The 24,719-nt window shown below is 48.6% G+C and overlaps 1 protein-coding gene across 2 annotated transcripts in view; it reads right to left on the bottom strand.

Moving 5' to 3' along the window:
* The window catches only part of BCL2 (BCL2 apoptosis regulator), a 164,259-nt gene that overhangs the window by 86,913 nt on the left and 52,627 nt on the right, over window positions 1-24,719 (bottom strand). The window lies entirely within an intron of this gene.

A 24,719-nucleotide genomic window follows, 5' to 3' on the forward strand; every position in this document is an offset into this window, starting at 1 on the left:
AGGTTCTAAGCCACAGAGCAAGTCTCAAGAAATTCCAAAGAACTACTAACATTTAGACCATATTCATCGACCAAAAGACAATAAAAGTTGAAATCAATAACAGAACTACAGCCCTCCAAACCCAGTACATTTTGAAATTTCAAAAGCACACTACTAATATGAAAGTAACAAAGTATTTAGAACTGAATAATAATTAAAACCTTAGGTTTCAGTAGGAGAAATGTTTAGCATTAAATATAACGTCAGAAAATAAAAAAAAAAAGTTAAACTAAGAAGATAAAGAGCAATAAAGTAAACTCAAAGATAAAAGAAGAAAAGTCTTTCCCACAAATGGATAAAGCAGTAGGAAGACAATAATGCAGATAACAACAAATCAGTAAGATAAAAAAAAACAATATATAGTAGGAACAAAATAAAGGTTGAATCTTTAAAAAGTCTAATAAATTAAGTAGATATTCAACAAGGATGAGCAAAAGAAAGCGCAAATAAACACTATCCGACATGAAAAGGGGCCATCCTATGCACATAGTAAGGTTATTTTTTTAAAGTATGAGTACTCTATTCTCTACTTTAAAGCAGAAAATCTAAAAACATGATTTGGAAACATCTCCTAGAAAAATGTCACCGAAATTGACACACAAAAATAGAAAAGGACATAAAAGCCCTGGGCGAGATTTTAGCAATACCAGCCAGCAGCAGATCCCACAGCGCCATGGAGCTGAGACATTCCTATTGCCTGGTGACATCGTGGCCGTGGCAATGTCACAACACATGACTCACGTGTTTGTGCTGATGTGGGTAGAAACAAACCTACTGTCCTGCCAGGTGTGTAAAGGCTGAACACACACAATTATGAACAGTATATACTACTTGACGATATTCATAAATGACTACTACTGGTGTATGTATTCATGATACGACACTATTTATCCATATTTTTTAACATTTTTTTTCCCTTAATTGATTTGACAGAGAGGAAGGGCGAGGGAGAGAGAGAGAGAAACATCGATGAGAGAGAACATCAACTGGCCGCCTCCTGCATGCCCCCCACTGGGGATCAGCCCCACAACCTGGGCATGTGCCCTGACCAGGAATCGAACTGGCGACCTCTTTGTGCATGGGTTGACCCTCAACCACTGAGCCACACCGGCCAGGCTATTTATCCACATTTTAGAGCGCATTCTTTCTACGCCAGCAGGAATCTCATACGTCTCATGTTTCCTGCGTCACTTTCTCACGCTTGATTTATCTCATTTGTCGTGTACAGGACATGCTACGAGGTTTGTAGCATAGGAGCAATAGGCCAGACCACAGCGCCTAGGTGAGTGGTAGGCCACACGTGTGCAAAGAACACGTACATATTATAGCACTGTCTGTAATGTCAAAACATTAGAAACAACTTTACTGTCCTTTGCTTGACAGAACACTATACAGCACAGAGCATGGATGAAGCAGAATACGGATGAATCTTACGAATACAATGTAGAACACAAACCCAATGACATTATGGAGATAATGTTTAAAAACATTTTCAAATATAGTACATATGATCTATGGGTCCACACATGGAAGATGAAACCCTGCATGGTAAGAACAGGCATCACATTTGAAATTGATGCTGTGAGGCATGGAGAAGGGGGAGGGACCTGGGGACGGCTTCATCTCTAGGCGTGAAGACATGACAAGACCATGACGGAACACACACACGTGTCTGCTGTCTCATTCCCTCTATTCCCTGTTTGCTTGAAATAGTTCAGGATGAAAAATCACTGTTTGCACATTTTTCAGACGTTAGTGGATATTACCATTTGTTTCTCAGGGCCCCCAAGGTAGGTAGGACAAGAGTGACTTTATCACGGAATGGATGGAGGCGAGGGGGAGGCGGGCACATGGGCACACGGTTTACTGTCCAAGGGCTCGAGGCCTCAGCATGGAACCGTGGTGCTCACCCCACTCATTCAGCAATTTATGTAACAGGGAACCGGAACTTGATGCAACTTAGGGTAGGTGGGGGAGAAGACAACCTCTTCCCTTCTGGAACAAACCACAGCCAAGGATGAGCGATGACATAACTTGATAAAAAGGGAAGAAGCCAGGCTGCCCAGGTCATCTGACTGCTTTTCAATGAATCTGTCACTTACTCGTGGAGGAGCTGGCCATTCACTGTGCAGCTGCTGAGGAGGAAGCAGTGGCTGGAGGAAGTGAGAAAAGTGACCTCAGTTCCAGCCTCCCTGTGCCTTCGGAACACAGCCTTCTATGAAGGAGGGACCGGGCGCTGCCCGGGCACCGGAGCCCTGGGTCCAGCCTGGGATCGGTCCCTTACACACTTGGTGTTTAAGTCTTCTCACTGAAACCCGAGGAGTTGGAGGACCATCTCAAGGCCCCTGAAATCCAAGAATCTATTTCCTTGCTCTTTTTTCAGGATTCTTCTTTCTTTTAAAGCCCCGAAGAGGAGCTTCAGCACTTAATATCTGCACGTGGTTTGAGGCTCAGCCCCTGGATGTGTTGCAGCTACATTCTTCCCCCGGTGACATACAGGGAATGCCTAATCCTCGTACCTGGCACCTGGTCGTTGCAATAAACGCTGCTCCTCTGCCCCACTCCCCAGAACCATTCCCCGTCCTGGGATCCACAGACTTTGACTAAGCAGCAAGTAACATGCTCCATCCCACCCTGGGAGTAACGCATGCTGCGGGGAGCTGGGGTGGTGCTGATCCGTAACGTATCCCCCAAACCTCCACTCCATGCACATTTTAGGCTGGGAATAAGGACTTCCTGCCCGTAGGAATTGCAAATAATAGGGTGGGTGACCAAGGGAGGTTCTGGAATCTGCTCTGGAGATCTTTAAAAACCATGAACAATCATCTCACATATCTGAGATGAGTTTGTGCAATCCTGAGTCCAGACAGAAGAGCCTGCGCCTATCCCCAGGCATCGGCCCTGCCTCTTGCTTTCCTCTGCTCCTCTGCGTGTTATACTATGTGCCTCCGGTACATTCTCTGCCCCCGAGAGGCACCCAGTACTGCCGCCCGCAGGCTTGTTTTTGCTCCGTTCCTGCCTCCTCACACCTTTCCTTGTTGTTTTATGAAAAGCTGGTCAAAGGTCAGAGTTGCCCAATTACCCCCACATAGTTTGCTGGTGGCATCAGATACCCAGGCAAAACACAGCCAGGTTCCTATTCCAGCCTCAACTCCAAAGCTGGATGGAAGTGCAGAAAATTAGCTGTTGCTAACAATCCACTGTAAATGAAAATATGATCCCAGTAATTGATTTTAAATAGATTTTTAAAAGAATCCTTGGCCGCATTTCATCAAGAATACAGAGTTTCAAAAGCGTCCGTTCCAGGGATGGATTTTTTTTTTTCCCCTGTTCTTCTGGCTTAAACCCCAAATGGCCAGGATCCGAGTCTGAATAAACAGTGTGGGTGGTGACTGTTCCATGAGGCCCAGTAGAGGATGCAATCACTTTCTTACTTGGTTCAGCACTAAATCATGTGAAATTCGCCTGATTAGCCCACGTATGTTTTCCTGGGCCGTGGAGGGCGCCGGGCCGGGCCCTCGCTCTCTCCTCGGGGAGGGAAGAAGGCTTCTCCGGACTGCGACTGCTGAATTCTGTGTAAAGTTCATTGACCTCACAGGCGGCTGTCAGATGATCCAGCAGAGGCCTGCGAAAGGCATCCCAGGAATGCAGTGATGTGGGCAGCAACCGCGATCCATGCCACCGAGCGGCCTCCGGAGACCGCGCAGACGCGGCCGAGCAAGTCGCACCCCGGCATTTCCAGGCCCAGGGCGAGCCCGGCACACGGGGAACCCAGGCAAAGCCTGTGCGGACCGGCCCAGCAGCGGGGTGCAGCGAGGCACCGTCTGCTGCGACTGTCCCCGCCCGCAACGTGCTCTCCCGTGGGGGCAGCGCTTGCTTGCCCACTCCCCTGTGACGGCCAGGATGAAGCGATCTCATTCATAAATGCACGTGGGGCTGGAAGAGAGCGGAGGCTGTGTTTGCGGAGACAGTCTTGATAGAAGGCAGCACACACGGGTGTGCAGGGACCCCCTCTGTTTGTCAGTAACCCCCTGCGAGTGCAGTCTTCAAGCCCGGGCTGGATTTCCCTGGAGGGCAGAGGGAGGGGAAGGGACCCGCAAGGTGAGCTTCCCAGGCATCTCCCTCTGCAGTGTCCCCCTGGGGCAGACCCCGGGGTGAGGAGACGCTGAAGGCTGGCGGGTGTGGGCCCCAGGGGACCCAGTCGGTAGCTGGCTCTGGGGCCCTCCTGCTGGGAGGGAGGAAATGTGTAAGATCTGGGCTTCCAGCTTCCTAAAATATTCAAATGACCTGTTGGGGGGGAAGGGGGTCCAGTATTTTTTTTTCTTCTTTTTTCGGTAGCTTTCTCACCAAACATACTCACTTTATCAGTCAAAATATTATCCTTTCAGTGGGCAAAACATCACAAGGCCATTTTCTAAAACAACTAAGCTGCATTCACTCGACATCTTATCATTAGGGAGATAGAGCAGGACTCCGGCCAACAATTCCGATCCTCGGATGGAAGCAGGAAAGAGTCTCACTTTGTTTCGTTTTTGGACAGACCTGAAATTCCTGGGCCCTGCACCAAAACCAGCCACCTAGGTGTTGAATGCACAGTGTCGGCCCGCGTTCAATTCTTCTTACTTCAAGAGGTAGTTAGAAAACACAAATAACGAAGTGGGTACTCCTGGTGACAGAAATCAAAAGGGCATGCACTCTACCCTCCGCAAGTCACAGATGAAGAGGCAGAGGGGGACCCCGAGGGGGGATGCAGGAAGGCTTCCTGCATGGACTGTTCCCAGGGGGAGGCGACACTGGGTCTGAACCTTTAGGAAAAGCCCCATTCACACTTGTGCACTGCAGCATCGGACAGGACAGAGAGAGAACCGTCACTGAGCCATGCTTCTTCACGGCTGGGGTTCTATCATTTTACCTTGTTTTTAATCCATCTGCTATTTGAGGGGTTTCCTAGCCTGGTTTCCTTTTTTGAGACCTAGACCAGTGTCGCTAGAAGTCCAAACCCGTAAGAGTTATTTGAGCCAAGCTGATGAGACACACCGAGGAGCGAGATCTCAAATGCTCCAGAGAACAATTTAGCAGTCTCTCTGACGCACCTGCAATTAAAGAGGGAACGTAAGGAAGGTGACAGAAAGGTGGGAGCAAAGGCAAGGCAGGAATTAGATTCCAGGACAGTGGACAGGATCACGTGTTCTTCTGAGGGTTGTCACGCTTTAGAAGGAGGGGTCTGGAAAAGAGGCATTGCAAAGGTGTGTTAACCTGGGTGCACAGGACAATGGGCAGAACTTGCTTGAGGCAAAGATAAACCTCTTACTAAAAAGTTACATGTCTTGGCCACCCGGTGTGGCTCAGTGGTTGAGTGTCAATACATGCACCAAGCAGTCACTGGTTCAATTCCCAGTCAGGGCACATGCCCAGGTTGTGGGCCAAATCACCAGTAGGTAGCATGCAGGAGGCGGCCAATCAATGTTCTCTCTCATCGATGTTTCTATCTCTTTCTCCCCTCTCCCTTCCTCTCTCTCTAAAAATCAATTAGGAAAAAAAAAAAAAAGAAAATTAAGAAAAAAAGTTACATGTCTGGGGCATGCCTACCCACCATGAGAATTTATGGTCAAATCACCCTGTGAGGTTACTTTCCATCAAATCCCCCTTTTCCTGTCCACAATATTTAATATTACTTTGTTCAGTGAACAGTCAGTAAAAAGAAAAGGAATTCCCTGTCTTCCCACCCCGCAGTAGGAAGCCTTCTTTCAAACCTTCAAAAATGTTCTAGAAATATGATTATCTCCATAGTTACAGGGGAAATAAGCTTCCAGATAAAGAAATCTGGATGCTAAGTAACATCCTCAATCACTTCCACCCTCTGGATGATACAATTTATAAAATTCCATGAAGGAAATGACTCTTATTTCTCATGAAGTTCCACGGGGAAATCACTGCGAGCCAGTTATGAAAGCGATATTCTCGTGCTTAACCCAAATCCTTCCCTTTGTCAAGGGTCTTCGCCATCTCTGCACAGCCATTTAGTTATTTCTTGTCTGGAATGTGCTTTGCAGTCCACCCGATCAGGTGGCAATTTGAATACATGACTCGTCCCTGTTACACTGTAAGTTCTTGGACACCAGGGACTGATTTATTCAACTCGATACTCCCTGGAGTGTCACTAAGAGAATAAATAAATGAATGAGTAAATAAATATCATGGAGATGTCTGTGACAGGGGCTGGAAACTTCTGAGAAAAGAACAGGATAAGTAAATATTTTAAGGTATATAGGCTCTATCATAACTCTCAGCTCTGCTCTTGTGGTAGGGAATCAGCCACAGAAAATCCATAAACAAAGGGGCATGGTTGTGTTGCAATAAAACTTTACTTAACAAAAACAAGTGGCAAGACTGACTTGCCCACAGGCCATAGTTTTCTTTTTCTTTTTTTAAAATCCTCACCTGAGGACATTTTTTCCATTCATTTTTAGAGAGAGGGTGAAAGGGAGAGAGGAAGAGGGAGAGAGAGAGAAACATGGATGTGAGAGAGACAACTTAATCAGCTGCCTCCCGCACATGCCCCAACTGGGGAAGGGAATCGAACCTGTGATCCTTCAGTCCATGGGCTGATGCTCTAACCACTGCGCAGTGGGCATAGGCCATCGTTTTCTGACCCTCAATCTTTGGTATTTATTTTTTCCATCAATCTCAGTATAGTCTTTAGATTTTCATATGGCACCTGTGCTTTTCAATAATTAGATAAAGTGCAGAGTATGTAAACATTCAAGACTTGTTTTGGAATTCCACATGAATGAATTCACTAAAACACACACACTCACTAGCACAAAACAGGAAAACACATACAGAAATCAGCTATTACTCCAAGTGTATTTTATGGTCACGTATTTTGTACATCGCACGTCTGTAAAAGGAACAACCTTTATCCCCCCAAATGAGGGTAGGCGTTTTTGCCATTTGCATCATCACTGTTAAGTAAACTGGGTTCAAGATCTCAGAGTTCTTGGGGGAGAAGAGTCTCGTGCTGGGTACGGTGAACTGGACACTTTTCCTGGAGGGGGGGGATGAATGCCCCTAACCACCCCGACTCCTGCTCCCCACCAGATCATCTGGTCTCTGATTTTACTGCTGAATTCCTTCCAGAGGTTATTAATGCACAGTGGGGTACTCCTTTTTCTTGATGACCCTCTGGAAAACATCCAGCTACAAAAAGCACAACAGAACTCAAAAGCCCAGCAAACACACAGGGAAGTCAAGGGTAGCTACGAGAACGTGATGAAAACAAGATGTCCCAGCCTGTCACCCTGGTCTGATGAAAGACTGCCCCGCCCATCATTACTCTCCCCTTCACGATCAGGCTACCTTTTATGTAAAATACAGTTGGTTTAGTTTTTTAAAAAAACAAGGAGTTAGATTTGAATTGCGGTGGAAACTCAAAGGATGCAACGTCCTCAGTTTAACTGCTTGGTTTGGAGACATTCAACTTGTCTCTTTCAGGTATGAGAACATGCACAGTGAATGACACAGAGGGGCCAGTCTCAGGGGGAACCTTCACACTGCATCGGTCATCCCCAGGTGTCAAGCCAGAGTTCTAGACATTTCTTGTAAAAAAAAAAAAAAAATTAAAAAAGAAAGAAAGAAATGAAGTCGGAGCCTTTGCAGTTTGCCAAGCTTCTCCTCAGCACCTGGACCAGGTACAAAAACAAAAAGAACTCTGTGCTTTAAGAACACGAGAAACCACTGACGGTACCATGGGGAAATCAAAAGACCCAAGTTCAGATTGACCATGTTCAACCTAGGTGACCTGAGGCAAATCATCAGACTTGAATGTCACTTGTCCTCATTTTTGTTTTTTTGGTTTTTTTTTGGTTTGTTTTTTTTTTAATCCTCACCCGAGGATAGTCTTCCATTTATCTTCAGATGGGGGGGGGGACATCGACCTGAGAGGGACACATCGATTGGTTGCTTCCTGCACAACCCCAACCAGGGCCAGACACGAATCACAACTGAGGTACATGCCCTTGACCGGAATCGAACCTGCGACTCATTGGTCCTCGGGCGGATGCTCTAACTGCTGAGCTAAACTGGACAGGGACTCGTCCTCATTTTTAACACAGGGCTCGGATTCACACATTGCGGAGAAATCTAGAAATCAGAGGATGTACTGCCGATGGCCCAATGTATTCCAACGAATGTCCGGAGCCCATCATGCGTCCGCACTGGAGAGCAGAAACTAAGGATGCCCCCGACTCTGAGCGCACGGAGCAGGTGATCACCGCGGACAGCTCTGCAACCCTCCAGCGCCCAACCGTCCTCCGTTCCTCTCCTCCACTTACTGAACTTCCTCCCGGTCACCCTGTCACCATCCCTTATCATCAGTCACTCCTCACTCCATGGTCCCCCCTCCTGGTGTTCAGAACCGAGCCCTAGCAAACAGGCACCGTGCACGGAAAGCGAAGTCCTGCTGCAAACTTAATTCATCATATTCGATAAACTGTCACATGGCTTCCAACATGCGGCAACGGGTACGGGACTCTCACTGCAATCCTGGGTTGGGATCAGATGCCAGAAAAGAAAGACGGGAGTTAGAAAGAGGGGTCGCGTGGAGCACACGGTGGGAGGAAAGTACAAAGCTGAGCAGTGGACTGTCCGGAGAGGTTGTCTACGATCATTCAGGACCACTTCCTCCCTCTCAGGGTGGCAGTCGTCCGGTGACAGGGACCGAGATGCTACTGTGCTTCAAGGAGAAAATCACTGACCGTGAAGGTCACGTGTGGGCACCCCACTGAGAAGTCGGTGAGCACGGATCAGAACTGGCACATCCACGGAGAACACCTGGGCCCTGTTTTCTTTCAGTTCGCCTCTTGGGCTGTGCCTTCCGGATACAAACCAAAGCCTGGAGAGCAACAGCAACGCACAAACCAAGGGGTTTACTGACTTGTGTTACGTTGACTCCATCGTTGCGGAAGACGCTCTGAATCGCTCTCGGAGACTCCCGAGACCATCATCTGCTCCTTCTGGTTTCCAGCGTCTTTAATCCCCCAAACTGCTACTTGAAACACATAATCTTTGAAGAGTCCATCTCGAGATTTCCAGAGGTTTCGTTGAGCAAAGCTAATGGGCTCATCTGAACCCATGTGTCTGGAACACCACCAGTAAAATGCCTTTTGAATCAGCCCTTCCAAAGCCGGCGTCGGTGGAATGCGACTTCAGCGTCGAGGCTCGGGCTCCGGGAGTCGGCCTCCTCGGCCCCTGGCAGCGTGGGCAAAGCGAGCAGAAAGTCGCGAGGGAAGGGGAACGCTCAGAGCCTGCTTTGGGCCCCTTCGCATTCCTTTTCTAAGCATGACGAGACGGATCCTGGCCCCCAGATGCAGCTTTTGGATGTCAGATGCAGCAGGGCAGATGTTTCTCCTTAAACCCTCTGTCTCTCTCAATCTGTTTATAGCTGTTTCCCTTTCACTTGCACCTCAAGTTCTTCCTGCTCACGGCACGTCCAAAGGTTTCCTTCCCCCACGCAGGGGCATTTTTCTACCATTTGCTCTCTTTTCCGTAAGGCATGCACCTACGCATCAGGCAACCTGTCTGCCCGTCACTGAGGGGTTTCCTCCCTCGGCCATCTGCAGAAAGTATTATAGTAAAAGCCCCACATAGACTAAGTCCCCAGAGGTAGTGGCAACAGAAAGTGTTTGGTTTTTCTTAGAAGGAAACACTGAGGTCACATGATGGGTATTAGCCTCTTAAATCAACTGGGTGTCAACTGCTGGGCTCCCATGACCAGATCAGGGCTATGTATGGGCACCTGCGCCTCTTTGTTCTGGGCTTGGAGGTGCTCTGCATACAAGCCGGACCACGGATCTTTGCGCGTCAGTTACGTAGTCCGTGGACGCCGACCCGAGCGCCAGATCTCGGGGCTATCCAACCGCGCTATGGGACCAAACAGAGTGTGATCCAGGCGAGAAGCAGGATGACGGCTGCGGCTCTTTCTTCCATGAAGGTGTCACGGGACCAGGGAGTGTTCCTGGGGGTGATCAAATAGTTCTGAATCTCGATGGCAGATTCTGCTCACCAAAAATCGTCCCCAGGACTTCCCCTGGCTCCTCCTCGTCTTACAGGTCTGGGGCCAAAGCAGCATCTCCTGTAGCGCTCTGATTGCAACACATATGTCCCCTCCCCAGCAGATGACATTACCCTTTGTTCTACCACCACCTTACTTCCTGGCTTACTTCTTTATCGTCTACATCTCTGCTTTCACACATGAGCTCCCGGAGCAGCTTGTCCCGTTTACCCGTGTGTCCCCAACACCAAGGACTGTGCCGTGTTTGTTGACTGAATGATGAAGAAAGGAATGAAACATCCCCAAAGCAATGGCCTCTTATCAGACTAGGGCAATTCTATGACACGGCATGTGTGTAAGACCCTTTCATGTTTGTCTCAAATCTGCGTGGTATCCTTAACTCTCACAGCGAACACGAGCTATGAGAATCCCGGTGAAAGGCATGCTTCCTGCTGAATTTCCTGGGGTAGAAAGACCAACAGGTAAGTAGATAGATGGAAAGGTAGGAACACACGTTTACATCCAAATACACATACACACACCCATTTTCGCATCTCTGCAGATATAATGGGATCTTGGTGGTACTTCCTTTAGCCTCGTAAGTCAACCTGCAGTGAATGGGAGTCCTCTCTGGGGCAGGGTCAGAGAAGTACCCGGGGGGCAGTATAAGGCACAGGTAAGCAGAGAGGAGAGAGAGCCCCTGTGTGATGCTGAGAGGGTCTGGAATGATGTCATCACCTTGACCACGTGGTTTCTCAGGATGAGGCCCACCCTGTCCACCGAGTCACCAGTGAGAACTGGCATCCAGGCTAAGACCTGACACTCTTCCGACCTTCTCTTGGACCGACTGCTTCATGGTAGCACAGACTCCTAGCAGGCCAGGCCTGGAAGTGCTCTTAGAAATGATCATAAAGTAAAGGCCAGCCCTGAAATGGGGTCTGTCTTCCCCCAACAGGTCACATCACCGGTCACCACCGGAGAGCCTTCGGATGACCCACCATGCCAGAGATGTCAGAAGAAAACTCTAAGTGGGTTGTGCTTTTAGAGGCGATCAGATGTTTTAAATAAATGGCTAACCTTACATGTATCTGCTTTAGGGAGGTAAAAAAAAGACAACAAAAAAAACTCCCCCCCAAGACCTCTTAAAATCCTGGGAATAAGAAACAAGGAGGCCTGTGACCCCTTGACTTGAAAAGTGTACCCCAAGCCAAGCAGCCCGAAGTCAGCCTGTGCTCCCTGACTCCCCTTCATTTCACGCTTCTCTTAAAAGAAAACAGGCCGGGCTGTTTCAGTAAATAACAAAAGGTCAGAGAAATGCTACTCGCAACATGAGCAAAATAACGGCGCAACCTGCCAAGACGTTTCCTAAGGCCGAGCAGGCGGACACAGCCAGTGGGGAGACTCACAGATCTGCCTGGTGAGGAGAGAGGCCTCTCCGAGAAACCTGCCCCGGCCCAGCGTGCCCATCTCTCACCAGTGGGGACGTGGACAGTCCACTCCCCAGCCCGTGCCCCCTCGCCCCTGTGCGTGGGGTTCGTGTTTCTAGGCTCCGCTCCTTAGACTGCATTTCGACCTCAGAGCTGAGCGTCGAAGGGTGGGGAAACGATGGTGTCCTCAGAGCTGAAGCTCAGTGTCAACTCTAAAATCTCCTGGATGAAACTTCCAGCTGGTGTCGCTCCAGCCACCTGAGGGTGGGCCCCGCCTGCCCGTGTCATCTCCGGAATTTCTCTGGAGTGAACGGGAAGCAAAGACCACGATAAGAGCTTTGGAGGGAGACAGAGGGACACACGCCCAAGGCAGGACCAGGGCTCCTCACCCCCGGGATACGGCCCCAGCTGATGCTGCGGGGACGGGACGTGTCTGCCTGGGCGTCCCCGCTCTCAGCCCACGGACGCCACCACACCTGCAGCCTCGCGGCCGGACCCGTGCAAGCTCTCCTCCATCTCGGGCGTCCCGGGACCTTGCCAGTGGTCCACTCCCAGCACCTCCGGTGGGATGAGTCAGGGTGTCCACATTATGCCACATTCCTGGTTTATAACCACAGAACGGCACTTTTGCAAAACAACTCCCATGAAATACTCGTCTGGCAAGATGTTACTTGGGTGCAACATAACTCTGATTCCATGGTGAGATACACGATTACTAGACACCCCCCCCTTCTGGAAGCGTCATGCACACGAGAAGGCCTGTAGGAAAGAAACGTGTTGAAGTCGGCACCTCCCAGGTGATCTCAGAAACCTTTTCTCTGTGCAGACCTATTTCCAGCCTCAGGAACCAGTGTTTGGAGGAAGACAGGACTTAGGAATGCGGCCAAGAGTGATTTCTGATTCACAGCTAGTCCTATCTGCTCTGTCCCTTAAGGCCACCAGCCAATTCGTTCTTCCCTCCCACTGTGTGTCATTAGGGTCCATGCTGCCCACGTAACACCCCATCAGTAGTTTCTTATTCTTTAACCTATCGCTTCATAATATCATAGACTCCCAGAAGGTCAGATCTGGAAGTGCTCTTAGAGATCATCACAAGGTAAAGGTCACCCCTGAACTGAACAGAGTTGTTAACCAAAACCCCCCGCGGTGAAGGGACTGGCCCAGGATGTCACAACACAACGCATTCGGCTCCCTAATGGCAAGGGTGCTATGAAGCACCTGGGCTCCGTCTCCCCAGCCACACTGTGGACAGAGGTCACAGTGGACGGTGGGCTCCGAGTGGGCAAGAGAAGGGTCAGGACGAGAAGAGAAGCCACGGTAGCACCCACGGAAGGCCATTCACGTGCACCCCCACCCTCTCACTTAACTCTTACACAACTCGGTGGGTCAGGGCTTGAAAGCTCAAGGCCACACAGTAAGCAAGTAGCTGAGCCAGGATTTCAGCCAAGAACAGTTTGACTCCAAAACACATCCTCCTGCTAGCGTATGAAACGCTCTCCACAAAGAGGCCCTCAATAAAAGCACGTTGAATTACATATTAAACCAGGAATTCGCGTATCTGAAATTGGAGGCACAGGCTCTCGCCATGGCTGTGAGGAAGCACACAAAGTGAGCCTTTGTTTTCCATCGAGATCCTCGATCATCTGGGGATGCAAAGGAGATAGGGAGTTTCTGACTTGACTGTCCACGAAGGGAATATTTCTGAATATTTTTAATTAGTGAAAGGGGAATCAAATCAAGCAGACAATGAGAATGCGATTCTGGTATTAGGGACTCTCACAAATCATGTCTTTGCCAAGTGTTGCATGATCCTTGAACGTTAGAATTTATTGGCCTCTTTCAAGTGTCAATTCCTTCGTTATGGTTCATGAAATCTGTGATGGGCACAAGTCCAGTTAATATGATGATGATGGTGGTGGTGAGCAGTATAGTTTCATTCTTCTATTCAAAACTGCCGTGGTCCGCCCTGGCCGGTTTGGTTCAGCTGTTAGAGCATCGGCCTGCGGTCCGGAGAGACCCGGGTTCGGTTCCCGCTAAGGGCATGTACCTTGGTTGCAGTTTGTCCCCGGCTCTGGTCAGTCGTGCAGGTGGCAGCCACTTGATGTGTCCCTTTCACATCGATGTTTCTCTCTCTCTCTCTCTGGTTCTCTCTCTCCCTCCCACTCTACCTGAACAAAAGATGAAAAAATGTCCTCGGGTGAGGATTTAAAAAAAAAAACTGCCGTGGTCCTAACAGGGAAAAGAGACTTTCTCCAGATTTAATCAGCGGATGAGCTCTGAGCGTGTTCCTGCCCCATTCTTCTTTCTGTAACTCACATTTAAAAGTTAAAACCTCTTGCCCTGGCCGGTTTGGCTCAGCGATTAGAGCATCGGCCTGCGGTCCGGAGAGACCCGGGTTCGGTTCCGGCTAAGGGCGCGTACCTCGGTTGTAGTTTGTCCCCGGCCCTGGTAGGTCGTGCGGGTGGCAGCCACTCGGTGTGTCCCTTCACGTCGATGTTTCTCTCTCTCTCTCTCTGGTTCTCTCTCTCCCTCCCACTCTACCTGAACAAAAGATGGAAAAATGTCCTCGGGTGAGGATAAACAAACAAACAAACAAAAGTTAAAACCTCTTTACTTTATTTTTTGAGGTACTCTGAGCACTAGTTAGATGCTGTATTCTACTTACAAAGCAGATGTATTGCCTGTTGAAGAATCTCCGAAGCAATATGTGCTCTGTAAGTTGAGTAAAATATTTAAAATGACAACAATACACCCCAAGTGATAGTTGTCGCAACTCCAAGAGTGGCCAGTTTTTTAAAAAACCTGGCTTGGGGAGAGTGAAAGTGTTCTTTATAGTAATTAATGTGCAATTCAGCTTAGTTACCATGGCCTTTCGATACTGGTTGAAGGGGAAATTTTTAAATTTTAGCATTTAGGAGTCGACCATGATCGTGTAACCTTGAGAAAAAGAATGACTAAGGAGGCCGTTTTATATGTGAATGTCACTTTCAGTCAGTGTTAGAGAGTGACCTTTAGTGTTAGGGTTACCGTCTGGAAATGAAAAACAAAAACAAGCTACAAGGGTGAATGTATGTCTCTACCCATCTTGTGTTTCTGAAATCGGAGTAATGCCAATGTTTCTCTTTTTTTTAACCCTTACCCGAGGACACTTTTTCCATTTTTTTGTTCAGATAGAGTGTGTGTGTGGGGGGGAGAAACATCGATGTGAAAGGGACACATCAAGTGGCTGCCACCCACACGACCCAACTAGGGCCAGGGGCAAACTGCAACCAAGGTAACATACCCTTAGCAGGAACCGAACCCGGGTCTCTCTGGACCACAGGCCGAAGCCCTAACTGCTGAGCCAAACCGGCCAGGGCCATTTTTCCATTCTTTATTCAGATAGAGTGGGAGGGAGGGAGAGGAAGAGAGAGAGAGAGAAACATCGACGTGAAAGGGACACATCGAGTGGCTGCCACCCACACGACCCAACCAGGGCTGGGGACAAACTGTAACTGAAGTACATGCCCCCAGCGGGAACCGAACCCGGGTCTCTCTGGACCGCAGGCCGACGCTCTAACCGCCGAGCCAAACCAGGATCCAATGTTTCTAATAGTTCAGAAAAAGACATCAATAGAATCTTTGTTCACTGAGATTATTAGAGATAATGAAGTGAAAGGTTACAAGGAAACAGAGCTTGTTTAAATCTTGATCATTCTTGTTATGGTTTATCGACAGAAGATTTACTTTCAAGTGAATTGACAATTCCTACTTGCTGAGCTCACTTGCTTCGTGAGCATCCCAAACTCCCTTTATTCACCCCCTTTCTGCATGTGTCCTCACGTCTTAGTGGGAGAGCGCCCATAAGAAACCACGTTTCAGTTCTTCCCATGCCCGAGTGCACTGACAGGTCAGCTCTGCACAGGTCCCGCACAGAGAAAGCTATCAGATATGGGCCCCGAACAGAACAGGTAGCAGCAGAAACCAAGAAGGAGCAGGACAGGCCAATAATTAGCTTCCTAGCATCTGCTAGTCCAGATCTGATTTTTTTTTTAATTTATTTTTCCTTTACTGATTTTAGAGAGAAAGAAAGAGAGAGAGAGAGACAGAGAAGAGAGAAACAGAAACATCAATGAGAGAGAACATTGATTGGCTGCCTCCTGCATGCCCCCCACTGGGGATTGGACCCACAACCTGGGCATGTGCCCTGACCGGGAATCGAACCAGTGACCTCTTGGTGCCTGGGTCAAAACTCAACCACTGAGGCATACCAGCCGGGCATGAGATCTGATTTTTTTAAGTGAATGTACAGACAACAGATATCAACTCCAAAAACAGAAATCGATTTTAACGGTAAATGGAATGACTCCTCGTTTTCCAAATTAAGGGCCGCCACTTACACAATGCATAGTGCCTGCTAGGGACCGTTCCAACGACGTGGTTCATATGAACTCACGACAGCATCCGTGGGGAAGGTGCTTTGTAATATGCACTTTGCAGATGAGCAAAAGGAAGCACGGAGAGCCAGGCAGCAAAGGGCAGAGATGAAGTCTGAGTCCAGACACCTGGCTCGGGTCCATGCTGCTGAGACCTGACACTCTGCTGACCAGGTAGGAAGTTAGCTGGCTTTACTATTCTGACATGCTTGAGTAAGAAGCATAGTCAAGGTAGCTAAGAACCACTTCCTATATAAGAATACATTTCGATACTCAGAAAAGGGTTAAACTATTCTGTGATCCTGCCACTGTATCACAGAACTGGAGAGACCTCCAGAGGAGCTCTCTGTGGGCTATTTCAAAACATCAGTGACCAGGGAGACCCCTCCTTCAGCACACGATCCATGTACAGCATCAACTGGCGGAGAACACTCTTTGAGGTGGACATTAGAGCCCCCTATAATTCTTTCTTTTACATTCTAGATCTGCACAGTTTAATTGCTAGAGGTAAAGACGTGTCTGTTTTTCAGGAAAATGAGATTTTTATTTGGGATTCCCCAGTATATTAGAAAGATGATTCTTAGTATAATTGTGGGCAAGAAGGAAATAATATACATATTTGTGGCTATGAGCAGCTAACCAGAAAAAAAAAAAAAAAAAAAGGAAAGAAAGAAACTGTCTGGACTTGCACAGTTCCAAAAACGACTGGATGTTTTCTTTTTTTTTCCACACGACTAAGCATTTCTTTCTTATCAAGGAGGATTCGTTTCCCACCTGTGTCTTTGACGTTCTTGAAATACACATAAAGGTCGTGTTTATTTTCCACCCCCGCAAAGCTGGAGTTATTCTTTCCTCCGGGTTTGACTTGCAGGGCTCACAATTTGCTTGGCGAGCTGTGGCGTAAGAGAAAGCTTCCTTTTATGTACAGCAGACTCCTGACTCTTTAGAATGTTTGTTTGGGAGTTACAGGGATGCCTGGTGTTGTTCTGTTTTATAACAATTACCATGAACAACACGAGTGGACAAAAACCCCAATGTGCTCAGACTGAACTCCATCTTCCTGATGAGTACTCCTCACCATGGGGACCATGGCGATCGAAGCCAGTTTTTTTGTTTTGTTTTGTTTTGTTTTAGTCCGATGTTATTGTTTGTATTATAAACTAATGCATATACTCCACACACGGGTTCTGGAGAAGACGCGGTCTGCAGCCGTCCAAACCGTGGAGTTATGCTGTGTCCTCGTGCATCACACTGAGTGTTAGATTTCAGCTCAGATGGAGATTAGATCTTCAAGGGGATTGCCACAAAGCACCATTCCTGATGGCATGCAAGGAGCACATTCCCTGTATCACAGCAAAAACTACTGGATGGGAACAAGAAACCAGCAAGGCGTGAGGTGTTGTGAAAGTCAAGGGGCACCAGATCAGAGATGAATGCAGACGGGGCAGAACGCAAAGCTACAGAGCACGGGCCCTGCCTGGACCCGGACCTGGTCCTTGGGAGGGGCCGCCGTGGTAAAGTGTGCAGACCTAAGGAGCATGGGGTTGGAAGTCTCGTTCTTCTTAAGAGCATTTAGAAGAATCAAAGCACTGGGAAGGTCTGGTCTGATCCCCTGCAGTTAACATCAGTTTCCCCATTTTACGGATCGTACGGCTGAGGCCCAACAGAGCTAAAGGACACAGAGCTAGAGCAGGATAAGGCCAGCAACGCTTCCAGCACCATAAATTACAGCCAGATCTTTCCTGGGTTACATGTTAGGGGTCACCAACGAAACGGGGTGGCACTGTGGACAGCTCCGTCCAGATCATTACTTCTAATAAACAGAGCAAACTTGGCGATGCTGCGGGTTGAGTCCACTTCCTCCTCTACCGAAACCGGACTGTGCCCAGGAGCATGACAGCATCGCCACCTTCATTGCTTGGAGCACCGAGACCTCGAGGGACACAGCTCTGTGCTTCTAGCTGGACAGACATGTGACCTGACGTGGCCTGGTGTGAACCCCGGAAGCTGAGAACGTGGATCCAGAGAGATGCCACTTACTAGCCAGAATAGGTGATGTGGTGTTAAGAGACTGGGCTTCCTCTTCTCACTTTGCAACTCACTTGCTGAGTGAACTTGGGCTACTTGCTTCTTAACTCTGGATTTCCCCTGTGTAAAAACCGTGGGAAAACAAAGTCTAACTACCTCTCTGGGCTGGTCTAAGATGACCCCATTGATGATTTAAACCACATGGTCCTACGACAGCACCGTGTGCTCTCTGTGACCATCCGTTAACACCGTCTGCAGATGGTTATGGAAACACACCACCAACATTTGTTACAAAAAAAAAAAAGGGCAAGAAATTAATTCTGTTCTTATTTGGGGGAATTTCACAAAATGTCATATTAAAACATGAACATTCTCACCCTGGCCGGTTTGGCTCAGCAGTTAGAGCGTCGGCCTGTGGACCACAGAGTCCCGGGTTCAGTTCCCGCTAAAGGCACGTACCTCGGTTGCAGTTTGTCCCCGGCCCCGGTTGGGGTCGTGTAGGTGGCAACCACTCGATGTGTCCCTTCCACTTCGATGCTTCTCTCTCTCTCTTTCCCTCCCACTCTATCTGAACAAAATATGGAAAAATGTCCTCGGGTGAGGATAAAAAAAACAAAACAACATGAGCATTCTCAAACTTAAATTCCATTGAATGTAGCAAAGGAACGTCATAAAACTTGCTAATGGTAATATCCCAATCTGCAAGTTCTTTAAGGAGAGAAAGAACTTAACCAGATGCTTAATTAATCAAATATATTTGATGGCACAAATATAGTCACTAATCTCATTCTGTTTTAAATTTGGTTTGAGAATGCTGTAAAAGTGTTGTCTTCCTGCATCTGCTGAAGGCTACAGTTATTACAGTACCTCGGTTACAGAATGGACCTGGTAGAATACATGTGGGCAGACACTGTTTTGTGACCATGTTTTCTTAACTTTAAGAAGTTACGACAGGGTTAAGGGGTGACTTAATCAAGGGCTACATATGCAAAGATTATAAACCTTAAATTCTTCTCCTGCCCAATACTCCAAATTTGTGAGCTGGCTCATTTGGCCTGGAGTAGGGGTACGTAGTTGGGGAATGGGGTCTATTATAGCTAAGGGTCACAAAATAGGGTGACCAACCTTCCTACCCCACATGGACCCTGCTTCCTGGTCTTGAGCATCTTGCAGCCTCTAAGGAATCCACTTAACCAACCACAAAATAAGTGGCGTAATGGACAATTCTGCTGAACATCCATTGAAACCAAACGCATGCCCGAGACAAGGCTTCCTCCAGACTGTTTTCACCAGTTCACACAAAATGGGAAACGTTAGGGAAGATCGAGAGTTATTTTTTTAAGTTAAAATTCACTCCCTTTAAAAATCCATAGTGTGATTTAGTCTGAGATTATGTCCTTCCTGCTTTTTTGGTGTTCGGTATTATTTATTTTACCAGTGGGGGTGAATAGTAGCTAATTTCTTAATATCCCAAGTTGGCCAAGCAAGAATTTAGCGTCACTGTATTGCTCCTTAAATTAAAAGAACAAAAGGAAACAAACGAAAGAAGCTCTGAAATCCAGAAGTCTGATTAGCACTGCCTTAGAATGAGTCACCTGCTGTCAACACTCAGAGAGCAGAGACCCACGTGGCCATTATTTCATGTGATCGAACATTTCCTAATAAGACACAAAGCTCCATTTCAATATGTAACACAAGAGGATTTCAAAAGCCGTGCTGATAAAAGAGATTTCCAAACTGTGCTAGAAAAGTACCCGGCCATCTCAAGTCAAACACAACGTAGATTCTGACGTACTCTACAAACATACATTATGTTGTCCTTCTTCAAATGCTACAAAGCATTTTAATTAAAACCCACAGGGCACACAAAGGCAATAGAATCCAACAGACATCATCGTCATCATCAAGAATGAAAACACTGTTGCCCGGTTCGCCACCTGTAGACCCTCTCCACGGAAGCTGTCGACAAATATCGATTCTGCATCTGAGGACAGATGGCAGAGCATTCACCATGCAGCTCACCCAAAGGAACCCAGGTGTTAGCAACCTTGGCACTAGGTGACAGAGGCTGGGAGGTGGGGGAGGGGAGGGAGCCAGAGGGAGCTCATGTTCTCATTTTTTAAATAAGTAATTAAGTGATGCTCTCTATGGTTAGTAGAATAAGAAATAAAGTTGCAAGAATTTGAAATATAAGCCATGTCCTTTGGGGGGGAGGGGCTGACCAGGGTGACAGGTGACAGCCACGGAGGGAAGACGCTCAAGGGTGGGATGGGGCTGAACAGCGGAGAGAAACCTCATCTTCCCCAGAAGGAAGTCAACCAAGCCAAACGCCTGTGAACTAATAAAAAGTGGGGTCATGGGTTGAACTGTATCCCCCCAGAGATACACCGAAATCCAGACCCTGGTATCTGCGACTGTGACCTTTAGGGAAATAGGGTCTTTACAGAGGAGGGCTCTCATCCAATGACTGGTGTCCTCATAGGAAGAGGAAAATGCTATGTGATGACGGAGACAGCGGTTGGAGAGAGACAGCTGTACAGCAAGGGGCCAAAGACGGACTCTTCCCTGGAGACTCAGAGGCAGCGCGCCCGGCCCGCCCCTTGAGTGGGGATCCCATGAACCGTGGGAGAACACATTCGCACTGCCGTAAGCCAGCCGGTTTGCAGACACTAGTACGAACGGTGCACATATATTATTTAAAGAGATGAAGGTCATCACCAAAACAACTTTAAAAAAGGGTGGGAGGGTGCAAAGACGTTGCCTCTGGGAAGGAGGCCTAAGGGAGGAGGGGGAAGACAGAGCACACTGTGTTTTATTAAATGCCTTCTGGACTCTGGCTTTGTAAACTACAAACATGTTACTTTGATCTTAAAAATGTATCAGGACAATATCGCTAGGATGTCACGGTCAGCTTTCTCCATGTCCCCCTGACCTTGCCCCCACCCTCCAGTGGACACGCCCTGGACACTGTGCCTAGCTGTCAGCAGCGGAGCAGGGAGGGAGGGAGTCAGGAGGTAGGCTCTGGGTGTCCGGGCCGTGTGTTCACACACCCGCTGTGCACATCTCGAAATCAGAGTATTTGGGGACTTTCTGTGGGTTTGTATCATCTATGATGATGATTTTCCCTATTGACTCGGGGGGTGAAGAATCAACCATAATGAAAACAGAGGACATCAGAGAGCTTGTCACTTGCTCCCTTTGCAGATTAACATGCAAAACAATGCCTGACAACGATGTCAGTGGTTAGGTTATGTGCTCTCAGGGAACCTCACAATAGGCTTGAATCACAGACATTGGCTCATCGAATTTTAGTTAACCCACAGAAAGAAAGGCTCAGGGCTCCCCCGTGGCTGGATGGAGGATCTTCGATCTGTGCTGTGGTGGTGTCCGTCCCAGCCCCAAGGAGTCCCGTGGCCTTTGCTCACTCTAAGAAGAAAGCTCACATTGAACCCAGCAGCCTGTAATGTTGGGGCAAACCGTGTTGTCACCTCCCACATGAACAGGCCTATTGATGACTGTGGGACCCAAGAGCCAGGGCACCAGCCGCCAGCCCCCGTCACAGAAAGAGCAGGAAGCGTGTCAGTGTTCCTAGCACGCCCTGCGAGAGAGCAACAGCGCACAGAGGACAAACAGGGTGTGTGGGCACCGGGACCTCTGCACAGGTCTGTCTGCATGCGGCTCCAGGGGCAGCTGGGGAGCACCTCGCCATGTGTTGGCTGAAAACAATGAAACGCCCAACAGCTATCACATGGATGAACACGCGGGAGGCGGAACAAAGGGGCGGCATTTTATCCGGAGCGGAGTCCTGATTGCAGTCGGTGCGCTGCCCGAAGGAAAACAGTTTGCTTTTATCATCAGTCCAGCCTTCAGTTTCCGCGGCTAACACCTCCCTGCCACCCAGGGGTTACCCTCCCTACTCACGAGGCTATCACACATTCAGACTCGGCAGGTGTCTTCCCTTCTGTGTGGCAGGAGCCAAGGTCAGCCAGGATGGACTTCCAAAGACAGGTGTGAATTGTGCCCACGAGACAGCGAGTCACCATCCACAGAGCCACTGCATGTGTGAATCTACACTGAACACAGACTGGAACGGCTCGGGTTTATTATGTGACCTCTCACAGAGCTCTCCCGTCAGCCCCGCAGAGAGGGACTACGGATCCACCTAGAACCGACGCGTCCAAGGGCGCACATCTGCTTCCCAGTCGTCTCGGTTACCGTTCTCCACAGCTGGCCTCTTCTCCTTTCTTGCTTCAAAGCATCACCTCTCAACATATCGTGAGGAAGACCAAACCCTTAGACTCAGATGTTCCAGAAACCTGATCTATTAGATGTGCTTTGATCACGCCTAGCTACTTCTCATCTGCTTGGTTCTTTGTCACATTAATGCTGCTGTAAACACATTCTGTCTTTTTAGTTTTGCTGCAAGCCTAACCCGTCTTTGCTGGTACATAACAATGGGCTATCTCACGCTCCTCATTCTGTACATGCACACGCATGCACACACACACACGTGCGCGCACCCAGGCTGAGTTCCCTAGCAACGTCACTGAAAACACGCCAATACCCTGCAGATCTCCAAGTCCTGGATTTATTATGTAAATTAAAAGGCATGTGATTGAGGGCTTCACAACCTCGTTTTACCAAAAGGAGATTGTAGTAGCTCCTACTCTGTAGAACTTGCTTCCATGACAGGGCTCGCCTGTGAGGAGGGCTCACCTCGGTCAGCAGGGGTGGATGATGGCGCAGACCCCAACGGGACGCCCAGGCCAGGATGGTCCCTCAGTCCCTAAGAATAAATGACCCAGTTCCTTGGGGGGTCAGATTTAGAACTAACGAGGCTCCACATTATGTAACAAACTCACTAGGGGAAAGGTGACTATTTCTAAAGATGTCTAGCCAATTGATTTTAAAAGTGGGGGAGAGCCTGGACCAAGCGCCCCCATCTCCTCCCATTCCCCTGGCACACAACAATGGGAATTGACGAAGTGGGAAGAATAAGAGGAACAATAACTGTATAAACAAGAAGAAATAAAATGAAAAAGAAAAATAAACATGAGCTGGATCAGAAAAAAAAAAAGCAAAACAAGCAGAAATGATCTTTTGATAAGACCAGTATTACATAATACGGCGCCTACAACATGTACAGCCACTTTGCCTACAAATCACTTTTCTACAAAGAACTAAGAGAGCAGAATGAACACAAAAATCAATTAAGGTCCAGAGAAGGGCTCCATCCCCCTCGAGGGGCTTGTTCTTATCCAAACACTGCCTGACTAACGCAGGTGCTGCCCGGCTGCCCACTGGAGGGCATTTTTTATTATCACTTGAGCTTGTCAGTTCGGTGAGTCAGTTTCCCATTTTTGTTTGCAAGAAAAGGTTAACTAGGAAAAGTAGAACGCTCACCCACTTAAGAAATAATCCAATGCACCCCAGGGCCAAAGGCTCGCGGGCCTCCCGTGGTGCATCGGCTTCCAAAGAGCTCTCCTGGCCACACCAAGGACCAAACATCACCCCTTCCTCCCGGAGCGACCACAGCACCCCCGGTCCAGCCACGCCCATCAGGGAGGCAGACACCGAGCAAACCAGCACAGAGCTTGGCCGGCAGGAAGCACAAAATAAACAGTCACTGAAGACAGGAGGAGCAAGAAACGGACTCCTGACCCACAGTGATTATTAAATGCCGGGGCCGACATGCTCCCTGTATGACCACGCGGGGCAGCCTGGCCTCACGGGGGACAACTCAAGGTGCATTTGTCCAGCGAATGAAACTTACACAGAAACAGAAACATTCTTGGGGAGGAGATCATATTTTTGTTATACCACCTACGCCATTTAAGGAATGTAAGGATGACTTTCCTGAAAAATAAGTTAAAATGTCCCACTTTGCCTTACAAAAGTGCAGTTCTATACTGTTGGGTTTGCCTACAGAGGAGAGCACGTATACTCACTTGCAAAGAGGACAAGTACTCGACACGAGCACGGAATAGAGGGGGACGGGCAGAGGGTGAAGGGTGCTTCACCGGCTCGTTGCTGCCGACCTGGCTGATGAACCCCGAGGTTGTGCAAACAGGGCGGGCGGTGAACACCCAGCACTGGAGCGAGGGCGCTCAGGCCAGGGTCAAGCGCAGTCTCCTGGTCAGAGGGCGTGTGGGGTGTGTGACCAAATTAGGCCTCCTTGGACCTCCAGGGCTGCCCTCTGCGTTTCCAGGAAGGAGGTGGATGGGTGGCTACTTTGGTCTGTCTGCCCATCTGGTCTCTAGCTCAGCCCCTCAGCTCACAGGCAGGCCAACCATTCGGTGCCTTTGCTCTGACCATCCTGCCATCCCACCGCGACACAGGACACGGACCGGAGACAGGAGGCGCCCTCTCTTCACCCTCCACAGTGCAGCTCCCCGCCGCCCAGCAGCTTCCTTGCCACGGAAGAAGGGAAATCCCCTCAGGACTGGACAGTGTTGTCCCCAAATAAAGAACTCACATCAACAGGGCCTATAAAAATGTTATGTAGGACTTTCGTTCTCTGATCCGTGACACAAAGGGGAGCCTGCTGGGCCAGGGAACAAAGCGACCCAATATTCACAAGGCACGGATTCTCCTGCTGCACACTCTGGCTCCAAAACACTCAGGAATACAGCAAGACTTCACGTGGGGGAAAGAAGCTCCTTCCGGAAGCAAACTAGGAGAGAAGGGAAACCTTTCACAGACGGGCTGAGATCCTTCCGAGAACGCTGCAGGCTCGCTGGACCGTCGACACTGGGGGGC

The sequence above is a fragment of the Molossus molossus genome, unplaced genomic scaffold, assembly GCF_014108415.1.
Source record: "Molossus molossus isolate mMolMol1 unplaced genomic scaffold, mMolMol1.p scaffold_m16_p_6, whole genome shotgun sequence".
NCBI lineage: Eukaryota > Metazoa > Chordata > Mammalia > Chiroptera > Molossidae > Molossus > Molossus molossus.